General features: G+C 43.3%; 1 protein-coding gene and 1 long non-coding RNA gene across 9 annotated transcripts in view; one reads left to right on the top strand and one right to left on the bottom strand.

The window, feature by feature from the left end:
* The window catches only part of LOC119493153 (ultraviolet-B receptor UVR8-like), a 321,000-nt gene that overhangs the window by 251,596 nt on the left and 54,989 nt on the right, over positions 1-14,415 (bottom strand). The gene's annotated exons all lie outside the window — the stretch shown is intronic.
* Positions 5,618-8,495, top strand: LOC119493155. Its single transcript, XR_005207920.1, has 3 exons — positions 5,618-5,628; positions 7,290-7,294; positions 8,322-8,495. It is a non-coding gene; the product is annotated as an uncharacterized LOC119493155 (long non-coding RNA).

Raw genomic sequence — 14,415 nt, 5'->3', positions numbered from 1 at the left:
AACTGTAAAATCATACAGAGTGCTGCGACCATTTCTCTCTCCGGTTTGTTGCCTCACTTCCACAAAATAACACATCATTGGACAGATAGCATCAATTCTGCCCACGGTAATCCCAGCACCTCTGGTTGTATCACTCATTCAATTCCAGCCGCCGGCTACAGCAAACATTACACACTGCATCAAGATTACCGGAGAGAGGCAGAACGGGGGAGAGAAGAGGGAAAAAAAGGGCTGTATCCATCATGTCATGATGCCCCTGTTATTGTGACAGATCAAATTCAGTGCAGTGTGTGTGCATGTGTGTTTCCCGTGTCTGTCTGTAAAGGATGCAAACTGTGGTGTCCTAGGCTGGCGTGATCAGCATCCGTGTGACTGTAAATGTTGTGAGTGGATTTGCGAGGGTTTGCCTGACTTAGACGACCTCCTTTATACAGTAGCTGGGGCCCTGGCTGCCATGGCTTGTTTTAGCTGCTGCAATTAACCTTGTGTGGTTATAACCCTGCAACCCCACCCACTTAGCTGAAGGGCAGAGAGAAAAAAAGGAAAAAAAATGGCAGGGAAGGTGATTGAAGAACACAGAGGGAAGAGACAGATGAGAAACAGGTGAAAATATAGGGCAAAAATGTAGGGCAAAAATAGGTACACCTACAAACAAAAAGGGAGTCCAGGAAAAGCTTAACAATGTTAATGATGTGAGAACTCGACTATGGAGAGAGATTGGAGCTTTGGTTGCTTTCCTGCCTGCCTGACAGACTAGCTGGCTAGCTGCCTGGCTCATTGGTTGGTTTGCTGTACTGCGTCTCTCCTCTGGGGGACATGGGTTTGCAGTGCCGGCTTTTGAGAGCAGAGGGGGAAGATGAAGAGGCAGTGTCAGGCTGCCTTTTAATGGTCAGGAGTGTGGTTAGTTCCACTGACTCAGGCCTCTCCCCCGTGACGCCGGGTCCACTCCACATAACTGGCCATAATTCAACTCATTTGGCAGTTTGAGGTCTCAGAGGTCTAGGGATAAAAAGTGTGGAGAGGCCTAATGGCAGACGGAGGGACCAGCTGAGGGCACTTCTTACGAGATCTCCACAGGAGAACATTTCTGGAGCAGACCCTGGAAACCACAGCGATCCATTAGCTACTGAACAGGAGGACCAGGCAGGGCGAGAGAGCAGAGAGACAGGGGACAGAGACTGTTGCAGCTCTACAGGTATGGTATAGGTTGTATGGCTGTCATACGGATTGAATATAAAAGACCTCTCCCTCAAGCAGTTCAACTAGGGCAGTCGCAATAACCACAATATTGCGATACTATTCTGCGTTAAGCGCTGCACATTTGGTGCTTTTTTTCAGGACAAATAACAAGCCCCCAGGAAGTGCGTCGGGCTTTGAAGCAATTTTTTTTGTGGTGGCCAAACAGCGGTACTACAGCTTCCGTATCCGTCACGTGATGTCATTGGGCCCAAAAAAATTTTTTTCCAAAGACTTACATAGCCCTTATTTAAATCATTAGGTCCTGAAAGTTGTCAAATGCGCTAATCCAGAGTTATTTCCCTTCCTCCGTTCACGTGAAGGAGACCGAGACCGAGGGTCGGGAGGCGGAGTTAAAGGAAACGCTACTGCGCCTGCTCTATGGGCCCAGTGGATGTGGTAGATCGCCGGTTGATCCTGGTATTTTATCACTCCGCAGTCGAGCCATTTTGGCTTCATGCGCCACTGAGCAACTCTCATAGGAATGAACGGGAGCCCACCTACATCGCTGTATCCAGTTCTCTTTATGGATCCATGACAAATACCACAAAGACCAACCATCACGTCCTACATGTGGGCTACAAGTGAACAACAATAACAATGGAGGAGAGATTAATACACATAGACCGGTGGGTCCATCCTCTCTCCCTACATGCTTCGGCCTTCCCTTCATCCGAAGCGAGTACGCCGACATTTTTACTTCTGCGGATATTCCGTATCATAGCAACCGGAGGCAACCAAAGCGCCTCAGCTGAAAAAAATCCTGCGCCTCATTGCCCTTCTGTGTTCTGCATTTAACAATAAACAAGTATTTCAATTCAACTGTAATTTAATTGTCATCTCTGTTATTTAAAAAGCTAAATATACTTAATAGCCTAACAATAAAGCTTATTTATATAGCACTAAAATCAGGATAAATTAAATAATTTACAAATAAAGCCAATCATTATCACCGCGGGGGAAATTCCTTCACCGCGACAGCCCTAAGTTCAACATCCTTAAACTTCCAAGTTACCAAAGAACACACTAATAAATACATTCGTCATAAACACCAATGTATGGTGTGTATGGAACCTTGAGATCCTCATTAGAAAAGAAGAACTGGACTAACTTTCAAATGCAAAGACACAAACACAGGCACATACATGCACATGATATCTGACAACTGCTCATGAATCAATGTGTTTAATCTGTTGGTGTTGATTGGGAACTGAGATGGAGTTAAGTGATAGTTTAGTGACGTGGTTTAAAATGAAATCACTACAGCATCCGTGGTGAACGTTTTTACAGGGAGAATCCAGCGCCACAGTGAGTCTCCGTGGCCTTGCAGGGCGCCGGGCCTCCTAAGGGGTATTAATTGAGATGTTGAAGGAATAAGTGAGATGGGACTGAGATGGGGCACAGTGTGTGTTTGATAGGAGGAAGAAGGATATTTTGGCAAATTCCAGTCCGGGCATGTTTTTGGGGGGCCCTTTGAGAAGGCACAGTGAGAGCATCTGTGAGGGAGAGAGATTTCTGAAAGCGTGTGTGTGTGTGTGTGTGTTGATGCGTCTTTGTGTAAATGAGAGAGAACCCTGCTGACCCCAAGTTGGAGTGTCCTGGCCACGCAATTAAATGGTGTTGAAGCATGAGAATGAATAATCAATCTGCTTTATTATCACTGATGTGAAAATTATAATGCTGGTGAAAACGGCTAAGAAGGTTAGAAGAATTAGAATTGTGTGTTTTATTTGTATCCTATTTTGGTGGATGTGTTTAACTTGTAGAGAAAAAAAATAGGTAGGTCATAGAGCGTGCTTGCACAAAAAGATTATTCTGTCTGTTTGAAATAGTCAGTTGAGTATTACACACTCAGACATACCTCAATTTGCTCATATGCACGAAGAAGGCAGTGTCATTGCATCATATCGAGATGGGAGGATGAGGGAGGAAAATGTTTAAATTTGACAAAGGGAGAGGTTTTCCAGTCCAAGTGGGTGTAATTTTGGGATTAGGATTCGCTGTATGCTGGTTAGGGGACATGTATATGATGTGAAGGTTAATCACAGGCTGCAGTTTTGTAATGCTAGTCGTCACTGCGCTGCAGTGCAATCAGCACTGTGAGAAAATAAGTGGGTCACAATGCGAGACCTTGATTAAAATCGCGGTGATTATAGTGCGGCTTCGGCTCTGATTTTGTGGGTTTCCCAACATCTGTCCGTGCGAGGAGGAGCCCATATGAATGAAAATAGACGACGCGCAATATAGAAGTGTAAGCGCGCCTGCAGAGATGCTTCATGGGTGCACACACGTGCATGCTCCCACTTCATAATGCACATGTGCATATCCAAACAAAAAGCAACCATGAAGCCTCATTCAGAGCCATTTAACATACTGTACATTCTATGGTTTTTCTGTCTATTTTGACGCACCACACACAGAAAATGGATATTGTGGGCATTGTTTCTGACTAAATCACTTTCCTTGACTAATTATTTCTCTCTATTATTGAGGAAAATACAGCATAAAAAATCGAACATTATACTGGTAACATTGACACTTAAGATTTCTGTCTGTCTTCTATGCTAATTATAATCCGCTTTACTTAACAAAGCAAGAAACAAACTAGATGCACTTTTTTCAGAGGAGGGTTTTTCATTTTACACTAATTGCATCACGGTGGTGAGACTATAATGTAACACTACAGTTAAAGTGGCATGGCTCAAAAAGCATATAGACAAAGTACATACTACCAATGTAAAAAGACAAAAAACACACATTCAAATCTAACACTAACAAAAAGATGTGATATCTACGATCATAAGGGGCACAATATTCAATATGATTAATTCAATTTTCTATTTAGTGAGAAAGTGCAAAGGTAGAATAACTACATCTCCTGTTCCCGCCAGGCTCCTTGGGAGTCTATGTGAAAAACAAAGTGCAGGGCTGAGGGAAACAATGCTCATGCCATTTAACAGCAATGTGAAATCAATATATATCCTGAAATGGCAGGAAAAAACATCATTGTAAACTAGTTATTGACGTGTTAAAGTAATTTACACTTGCTAGTACAAGACAGATCGTGGCAATATTTATTTAGCTGGCAAGCTGGCAGTGGGAAAACGATACGGCAGCTGCAGCTATCACCAGATGCTGGTGTTACAATGTCCGTCCATCAAATCGTCCCCCCTCTACCCCCCTCTTCCTACTCCATACCCTCCTCCTCCTTCACTTTCCCAAATGGCTGGCTCCCTTTTCGCTGCAACCTGACAGCCTTAAAACAACTGTATAATTAGAGCTGCATCTGTCACACAGGTTTATTCTGGCTTTCAGTTTAGGAGTCGCAGGCTGTGGGAGACACTTGAGGACACAATACCAGAGCAAAAGGAAGGAATGGACAAATACACCTTGGCCCATAAACATGCTTGTTCACTTAAATGTTGGAAATGAGGATTTTAAATTAACAACAAAAAATATGCTGTTTAAGGTTTCAGTTAAAGTCCAGGTAAAGCAAAAATAAATGTGTTCCGAGTCCACAGAAAAAAAAATTATTCAACCAGCCAAATTTGAATAAAAAAAATCACTAAGTATATAAAATTAGGTTTCAAAATCGTGAAAAAACAAGCAGTATTCTCTGCTCTGAAACGCTGGGGGCGTGTCCGCTGAAGGTTCTGAAACCACGCCCATCGCAGGTGAGGGTTGATTACATATATACAAGTTCAATATATACGACTCACACTGCTGCTCACTATTTCTGCAGAACGTTAACGTGCATGCTCTATGGACAGAGCATGCGCACCACAGACTTGCGGCAGCCGAGCCGACTACCTTCCAGTTTAGCCCTATGCTAACTTGAAAGGGGGATAAAATAATATAATCGTGTGGCTCTTCTAGACTTTACAAATGTTATCGCACCGAATCTGTCAAATGCTTATAGTGAAACAAGTCATTTTGTGGAAGTTGAGACGTTAAAAACTATTCGGGCAGAATGAAATGATTGGACGGGCTTATTACAGTCCTGCGACAGCAACTGATATCGAATTTTTTTTTTTTTTTTTTTGTCAGGGTATTTGATTTATTGATTACTCTCAGGATGTAATGAGAATTTTAACAAATATAACAAAAAAAAATATTTGAACAGCACTACAGACCCTACCTTTAAATTACTGGATTTTATATAAAAGTTCTGCTAGAGTTGCATAGCAGCGAGAGACGCCTAATGGCATACCATCACACAACATGTGTATAATGCAATTAGTCTAAACCAGTAAAACATCCCGCGCTAGCTACCTTCAAAAAAAAAAAAAGGAAAAGAAAAAAGCCAAAGGGTGGAAAAAAAGAGGAAATATGCAGCTGTATGGCGAGCTATCCCACTATCAGCTGCTGCAATTAGGGAGCACAATGTAAAATGTCACAGCGGATCTGTATCATCGGCAGCCCTGTCACAGGAAAAGGCCAGGAGGAGTAGAGGAGAGGAGAAGCGCACAGTACAGCAAATCCCATCGGCCAAGCGTGTTTGAGTAACGTGAGAGGGGAGATCGTGTAACGCTACGGCAGGACAACTCTGGGAGTCTAGTTCAGATGCTGTCATGTCACCCCGCTCCTATTAGGGAGGGACGGAGACAGAAAAATATGATTAACTGGCAATATGCATTAGTCTTCTGCAGTTTGATGAAATGCAAGAGGGCAAAGGTGCACATAAGGTAGGGATAAATGTGCATGTGTATCCTATAAGGTGAAATTAGAAAAAAGTGTATGAATCTCGCTTATATTATTGAATCAAATAATGTGTAATATGTGGTACTTATTAGAATGAGTTTCTGAAAAACAATTTCTAAATAAATCTTTGGTAATATTTCTTATTCACTTTACTTATATTATTATTTTTGAGGAAGAGACAAAATGTATACAGATGGCACGAGATCAAATAAAATGGAATATACTGTATAAACTGAACCAGATAAAACGTTGTTTTTTTCCTGACTTTCCAGCTCCCACTTTCCGTCTATATTAGGAAAATAATGGTGACGAAAGATGTCTTTTAATTTTCAGCTCAGCATCATTTTGACATGTGTAACTGATGAATCTCCACAGGATATAATAAATCATTTGCAGATTTCCTCCCGTTTTTGATCAAGTTGGGATGACCAGACTTCTGCACAGACTCATTACATTTGGGGAGCAGATTGAAAGCACGCCTAGGCATGCTCTCTGTTATTGTCATTATACACCCCGCTCATGCTTCTGAGCAACTGGAGAATTATCACCTCTGCACACGCACACGTTGACTCGCACTACTGGATATCTGTGTTAAAACGCAAACACATGAGAAGCAATTATTGTATTAGTTTGAAGGAACGCACACTCCGAATACCAATTCATGTCTTTGTCTCTTGTCTAGGTTAGAGGCTGTGATCTCTGCATTGTTAAAAACATGAAACTGCAGGACAGTCGATGGCATTTAGGGACAGAATAGGGGGGAAATTGTGCCTGCTTGCTGGAACAACAGTACTATAAAACAGATTCCTGGCATGAGGGACCACAGCATAATATAAGCTCCCTCTAGTGGCTTTAGAGTAGACTGCACGTGAAAGAGTGGTGGACATGGTAGGGTGAAGAGTCCTGTCCTTTTTTAAGTAATCCTGAAAATAAAATCCAAACTTTATTTATGACTTCAACTAACAACGAGAGGTTCGTTTTGTAAAGCTGTAAATTATCCATTGTGACCTGGTCACATATGTAAATGTGCATGAAAAGTATGAGTATGTGAAAAACATTTTTAGTCAATCAAAGAGCAGTATGTGTGCGTTTGTGTGTTGTGCAGGGACAGCTGCCTGCCGAAGGAGACAGTGAAGGTTCACTCGCAGTACCACAGAAACCCCCCAGCTGGGCTTGCCACTAAGGAACGGAGATGCCCAGGGAGAAAGATAAAGAGAGGGAGATGTGGAGAGAGTTTGAACGAGGGAGCGAAAGAAAGAGAGAGGAAAAGGGGAAGTATATGAGAAAGAGGGAGAGTGGAGAGGGTGTGCGTGTATTCATATTTTGCCTATTTTGCCACAAGCTCTTCAAAGGCTACGTCTTGCCTACAACACATCTGGGAATGAGAGTGAAAGTTGAAGAGTTCCTCCTGCTCTTCTCTCTTCCCAATCCCCCCCGAACCCATTTTGCTGATTCCTCTTTTTTTTTTCTCTCCTCTTTCCTTTCAGCCCTCATCTCTCTATCTCTCCCTCTCCTCCCTTCGCCTTCTTGCACACAAAACTTGGCAGCTGTTGTCCAGCTGACCTCGATTTCACTAGTTCTGTGTTTAGTTTAAAATAAAACAGCACACCCCTTTCTTTTTATCATGCACTGATTTACTTTAAATGCAAGAATAACATCAACCACACCAATAACAGCAAACACGAAACAACAAAACTAAACTGGGGCAGTGTCTAACAGCGGTGTGAGTCATTTAGAAATCACCTGCACAGGCTGTCTGAATATGAGGCTGTCTGGGGCAAAAGACATCAGCGGATCTACACTTTTTCTATAAACACAGAACACAGCAGAGTGTTCAGAAAGTGAATACTGATATGGAGCGCTGTGATTCCTCTGAAGAGGCGTCGGCAGGTTAAGAGGATACCTTTTCTCTATATATTTCTACTGTTTTAGTCACGGCTGTGTCTTCTTTCCAATTTCACTTTTTTTCCCTCTATCTTCCTTTCTTGCCAAGGTTTATCCCTGAGGTGTCCTCTGGGGCTACCTACTGGATAAGCCATTTGAAATGCATTTTCTAAAGAACCTTCCGTTCCATTTTTGAACCGCTGCTATCTCTCAAAATGTCCTTAAGAAAAAGTGTGAGAGAAAGAACGGTAGCAAATGTTTTAAAGTACTCCTGCTGTACTTTTGTGTGTAGTTTACTCATCAGAAAGAAGCCATAGTTTCCCAGCAGCAGTGTGATACAGACTGCTGGGACTGTGATCTGTGCTGGTGGGTACTGCAGAACGAGGCGTGCTCTTAGAGAAACCTCCTTCACCCTGTACACAGGATGTTATTAGTTGATGGTGTTAACCTCAGTCACAAGGTGGTGACACATGGAAACAGTTTCTAAATTACTTTATTAGAGTTGTTCCGATACCGATACCAGCGTCGGAAATGTGTCCGATCCTGCCCAAAATTCGGGATCGGGTATCAGCGAGTAAGCCAGTCTATGCACCGATCCGATACTAGGATTTATTAACCCAGAAACAAATCAACATGTTAAAACCGGAAATCAAATCTTCTTCGCCGCTCTAAAACAGTAGCCTTCTCTATGCTGGATGTATCATGGCTGCCACAGGCAACTGCTGTTTTAGAGCAGCGAAGAAGAAATGATTGCAGGTAGTTTGTCACGTGACGATAGCAACAACAGTGCGGTGCTAGAGTGTAACAGTAGTCAGAGCGAGGAAAATCAGCCATTGGCAATATTTCACAGTGGAAAATCCAACAAGTAAAATGGCGATATGTAGAGTATGTAAGGCTTCCGTTTCAAGGGGTGGCACTAGTGTTGCCAATCTCAAAACCAGCAATCTTATAAAACATTTGAAGACGCATCACACGAAAGTGCACTACGACTTCACTAAGGCAAAGGGGAAAAAAGGACGAACCGCAGCATCAAACTTTGGAAACCGCATTTGAACGACGAGATAAATTCTACAGAGATAGCCCAAAAGCACCGAAGATATTATATTTATCACGCTGGTATCGGTACTCAGTATCAGCCGAAGTTCAGGTATCTGAAAGGTAAAAATGGTATCGGAACATCTTTATACTTTATAATTGATTGAAATTAAGTATCTACTGTAGCTCGACATGACATAAGGAAATATATAGTATGACCTAATTGTGATTTTTTTGACACACATTAATAAGTTATTTCCCAAGCTAATACAACATATCAGTGGACCCTACTATGTGCGTTGTTTGCATATCAAGTAATGCACTTCTTGCCCAGTATCTTTAAACATCTGAAAGGGCAATCTATAGACCTAAAGCCATGATCACTCAGTTCCCATAAAGTGCATCGCTGTGCCACATCATGGACCGCAGCCTGCTCTGTCAACCAATTATGCCAATTATAGCCAGAAACCCCTGTGGCGTTTTGATAAGACCTTCCACAATTTCTTCCAATGAAGCAATTTGTTCCAGTATTTGTTTACAGAGAGAGGCTGTGACTCGCAGCAAAAATAATATTTGTTATCTCCGTTTGCCATCAGAGCAGAGTGAATCCACCACTGGCTAATCTTAACCTGGCTTTCTCATTGAGGTTTAATCTGGTCATGGCAACTTAAGCAGCTAGTATGGAGAGTGTGTGTTTGTGTAGAGGTGTGTGTGTGTGATAATGTGTGTGTGCACATATGTGTGTTTGCATTTGAGGAGCGTGCGGAGGAGAGAGAGAGAGATAGACAAGCCAGTCATTCTCCTCCATGCCCCCTCCCTCTCCCCATCCATGTCAAGAACCAATCACGTGTGAAAACTTGCCTTAACTTCCCGCGCCTGTGTGACTACGGCGTCAGAGAGAGTTTGACAGATCTGTGCGCCACGGAGGCGTCTCCCCGCCATTTGGCATGCCATGCGCGTCTGGTGCGCTGGAGACTGCCTGTCAAACGCCTATGAGTCGATGGCGCAGCCAGGGACCCTACGGAGTGCCAGATGGGCCATTAAGGTAGTATTAATGTAGATGCCATCGCTTTTCTCCTCTGACTGGGACATGCTCTCTCGAACTGCGAGCAGCTGCTGCCATTTACTAGGACAGCTTCCTGCTAACTTTGGCCAACTGGCATCACCACTGACTGGCTCTCAATGTAATGATACACTTTTTCTTCCCACTATACCTGTGACTTTTGCCTTTCTTTTCCTCCCTGCCCTCCCTTTCCAGAGGTTTTAACAGGATGGAGCTGATAACTTCCAGCTTTTCCTGCAGCTAAAGCAGGCAGCGATTCCCTCTCCCTTTCTGTCACAGACACACACACACACACGCATAAAAAAGCACAAGCACTCTAATAGGAGTATAGAAACTGGATCCATCTGTACACCCACTCTTAAGCTCATAATCAAGGCATGATATGCAGTAGTGTACGGTTGTTTCTGTTTATGCCCTACTGAGTGCTAATATCATGCTTTAATTGAGAGAAAATTGGCTGTTGGCAAGAAACAGAAAAGAAGGTTACCAAAACCCCAACCATGGATAAGTGTTGCAATCAGTAATATTCTATTTAGTTAAGTAGCCTAAAATGGGATGTTTTGAGATCATTATTCAAATCACATTGACAAAATCCTATTATGAGAATTAGTTTTCCAGAAGGAAATGTACAGAATTATTGATGTGTAATAAATGTGCTTTCAGCATTACATACACTAGGGGCGTATTAGGAAACAGTGGGGCATATGATTCAAACTGAAACAAGGTCACAAACACCATATTCTCTCATTCACACTGAGAAAATAATGCATATTTCAACTTTGCATAACATTTAATGGTAAAAGAAGAATAGCAAGCAATGAAAAATGCCTGTAGTGAGTTCCAGAGTGCATCAGAAGTCATCAGACTGAACTACTTCAACACTGTGGCCCCTAAACAAGTCAGAGGAGGGAGTGAGTAGTCAGAAAGATGGGTCTGTCTTGGTACTTTTGAAACGACGCATGATCTCCAGAGGTGCAGGTTAGCCTTCCTACACAGCTGAGACTACCTCCCTCTGTTCCCTCTCTTCCCTGTTTCTCACTTGCCTTGCCTCTCATTTTTCAGCAGAGCCCAGGGCCTGAGAGGAGGAACAGAACAAGCGTCCTTTGAGGTGCCCCTAGGGGAGACGGGTATAGTAGTTTAGGTCGCAGTACACCCACACTGAGTTCCCACGTACTGCATAGCTTGTAACTGTGTAACAATAGACAAGTGATAGAAGTGTATACTATACAGCGACTTTATTGTCTCGCAGCCTCTCGCTTACTTCTCTCTCTCTCTCTCTCTCTCTCAGCAGCATCAGTCTGAAGTGAGATGTGGGGGAGGGACGTCGTCTATGTTCGCGTCTCAAGAGGCAGCTCAGATGAGGACTACAGGGTTGGCACCACCGGTGGTCAGTGTCGAAATCAAACGCACCGTCACCGAAGCGCGGCAAACACTTATGCTCCCGCACAGCCGTTAGTGTACTTGTGGCATCAAACTGACACCTTCTCCCTTGGCTGCTCCTGACAAGGAAATTTAAAAAAATTAGCCGTACCTTGCAAAGAACGCAGCGGCAATTTGTACAGTAGTGAATATATTTGATTCTGAATAGATGAGATGAATGTTTATTGTGTTGAATAGCAATACGCAGGCTCAGAAGGTACAAATGCGTGGCACAAAAAATAATATTATTCGTTATTGCTGACCCTACACTGTAAAAATCAATATAGAACCAGCTGTCTGTCAACTCGGCCTGATTTGAAAGTCATTTCAAGAGCCTCTTCAAAAAGTCACTAATCAACCTCTTCCAACAATGCAAACCAATTTCTTCATAGTTGATTGGGAACAGCAATTGCTATTTTGGTACTTGGGCTCAATGAATGGGGCCGGCTTTCTATCTGGGTATCTACATATTGAAAAGAGGCAAACTGGCACTAATCAGCGTGTCTGCCAAGTAACCAACGCAGCAGAGAGAACCACATACGTTTTTGTGTGTCTGCCTAACAGCCTGACAGACAAGATTAAGAAGCAGACAGTTATTGCAAAGTAAACTTGAGGATGAGGGAAAAACGGCGTCTGTATATATCGATGCGAGATGGCGCAGGGATCCATTTCCCACAGCTTTATCCAGGAAATCCAACCTGCGATGAACAGGATCATTTCCTTTATTTACAAGGTGCATGCAATTGCTTTGCCATGCAAATGCTTTCAAAAGCGCGGTAATGCCATCCCGCTATTGTGGGGGAATGATCGCTGCACCAGGACAAGCGAGCTAGGCTTTGATGGGCGCAGAATAACGGTGTTACAGAAGCTAAGCAATGTGTGTGTGGGTGTGCTGCAAATAGGTTATTTTGGATGGGTTTTTTTTTTTAGAAGAAAGGAGGCATTACTGAGGCCTATTGGTGCACCGAGGTATACTTCCAACCAAGGCGATTAACATGAAAGGAAATATCTAATGTTATTTTCCACTGCTGTGAAGAGAGAAGCTGAGAAAAGCCTGTAATCACATTATTATTTGTGTCGGAGATCAAGATCAATCAGGGTTAAAGCGTGTCACAATGTTTAACAATGACAATGGATGGTTGCTTGTGTAGGAGATGTACACAACACAACTGGATATGTGATACTGGGGTTGGGGGGGGGCTAACAAAGACTCAATTTCTATCTTTTTTGTTTCGCTTTGAGCAGAGTTGTGTTTTACATTATACCTGCATTCTGATTCCATAAATATATAGACTCACAGAGAGGTAACGTAGTGATGTTTAACATCTGTAAAAGCGACAAGCAGTTTCCTAATAGTATGCAGAAGGTGTAGAAAAGGCTTCTCTCCCCTCAGAGGTCTGTACTGGAAACAAGGCAGCATCTTAGTGCTTGGGGAGAAACTCAAATACAGACTACACCAGCATACGCAGGCTGGAGAAAAAACATTCAGCGCCACAAAGAGCGACACTTATTTTACAGTTTGTACACAATGCCTTAAAAATGTTGAACAGCAGAAGAGGGCCAGAAAACAAGTGTGCAAAAAAAAAAAACGTTGTGGCTTTTATGATCTCTCTAGCAAACAGGTGCAACAAACCATTGTGTTCCCGCAGAAAGGGTGCCTGCTAAGATCCAGTCACAGAATGTATCGAGCTGGTGAGCAGGCGAGTGGTGAGAGGGAGATTCAAACTTAATGAGTGCTTTGGCAGCTTGTGTGGAAAAGGCAGGGAGGCAGGCAGTGATTAACGGAACACTTCAGAGTACAAGGCACAGCGGTGCTCAAAGAAAACAGTGATGATCTCCACTTAATCGCGGAGAAGCCCGGAGCATCTGCCGCCAGAGCAGGGCAGCGGCACCGGCGAGCTCCCGCTCCGCTAGGCTGTCATCTCTAGAGAGCTGTGGCCATATGCTCGGCTCTGCCGCAAACTCACAGGAAGTTAATTTTCTGACAAAACACAGGGATAAATATGACATTCAAACAAGTTGTGCTCAGCCAGGCTGAACACGGATGCCGTGCCAAGCTCAAGCTGCACACGTGTCACATTTAGGAACAGAGTTTATTTTCATGCTCCCGCGGTCGCTTTTTTGCCTAGTTTTGTAGAAATACAGACAATGGGTGGTACATTTTCAGCTAGGAGGTGTTAACCTACTTAGAGGCTGAGCTATGTTATTCATACAGAGAAAAAAAAAAAATCATACACACAAAAACAAACAGACCTATGGTATATGATACTGGCTTGATACTACCGCAGCTACCGCAATAACACAGCCAGTGAGTGCTAATACTTATCAAAATGTTTATATAAGGCAGGACATGGAGAACTAAAGAGGGACGGTCCTATCTGCATACAAACACATCCCTCAAAAACCCTGAGAAAATGACAATGTCATTGTCCTAATGAGGGGGAGAGAGACGGGGCAGAGACATGAGAGCGGGGGAAAAAAATAAGATTAACTTTCATTTCCGTTCACAGACATATAGCTCCCCACGGTGTGCCATTAAAATAATGTCAATCAAACCATTAAATAGGAGCTGTGTCTAACCTTGTCTGTTGCAGGTGAAATGCCATAGCGGGCCTGAACAATGGGCTCACAGGTGTGAGCAGAATCCCAACACCTTATCACTGGGCCAATAAAGAGCAGAATATAGTGTTTCTCAGATCTCAGCAGTCTCCTACCACTCCATTTCAGACGGTAAAGAGAAACAGAGCCTTAGGGGTGAAGCCGGCAGTTCCAACCTACAGATTCTTTACAACAATAGCCGGTATCGTATAGTACGGAGTCTGGGGGATAGCTGGAGGTGGAGCAGCTTTTCTGGACCTGGAAAAAAAAACACAGGGGAGGCAATAGGGATGAAAGAAGATGGAGGTTGGGGGTTTACAAGAGAGAGGGCCAGGTTTGGGCCTCCACCTGGGGCAATCAGAGGCCACTGGTAGAGTGAGAGGAGAGGGTGACTCTGGGATACACATACCACCAGCTCCCATTCTCTGTTACCCACGCTGTATTTCCCCCCCTTCAGTATCCTTTGCCTTAGCAGAAAG

This window comes from Sebastes umbrosus, chromosome 8 (assembly GCF_015220745.1).
Source record: "Sebastes umbrosus isolate fSebUmb1 chromosome 8, fSebUmb1.pri, whole genome shotgun sequence".
In the NCBI taxonomy this organism is placed as follows: Eukaryota; Metazoa; Chordata; class Actinopteri; order Perciformes; family Sebastidae; genus Sebastes; species Sebastes umbrosus.
This window is presented reverse-complemented; position numbering and strand designations above follow the sequence as displayed.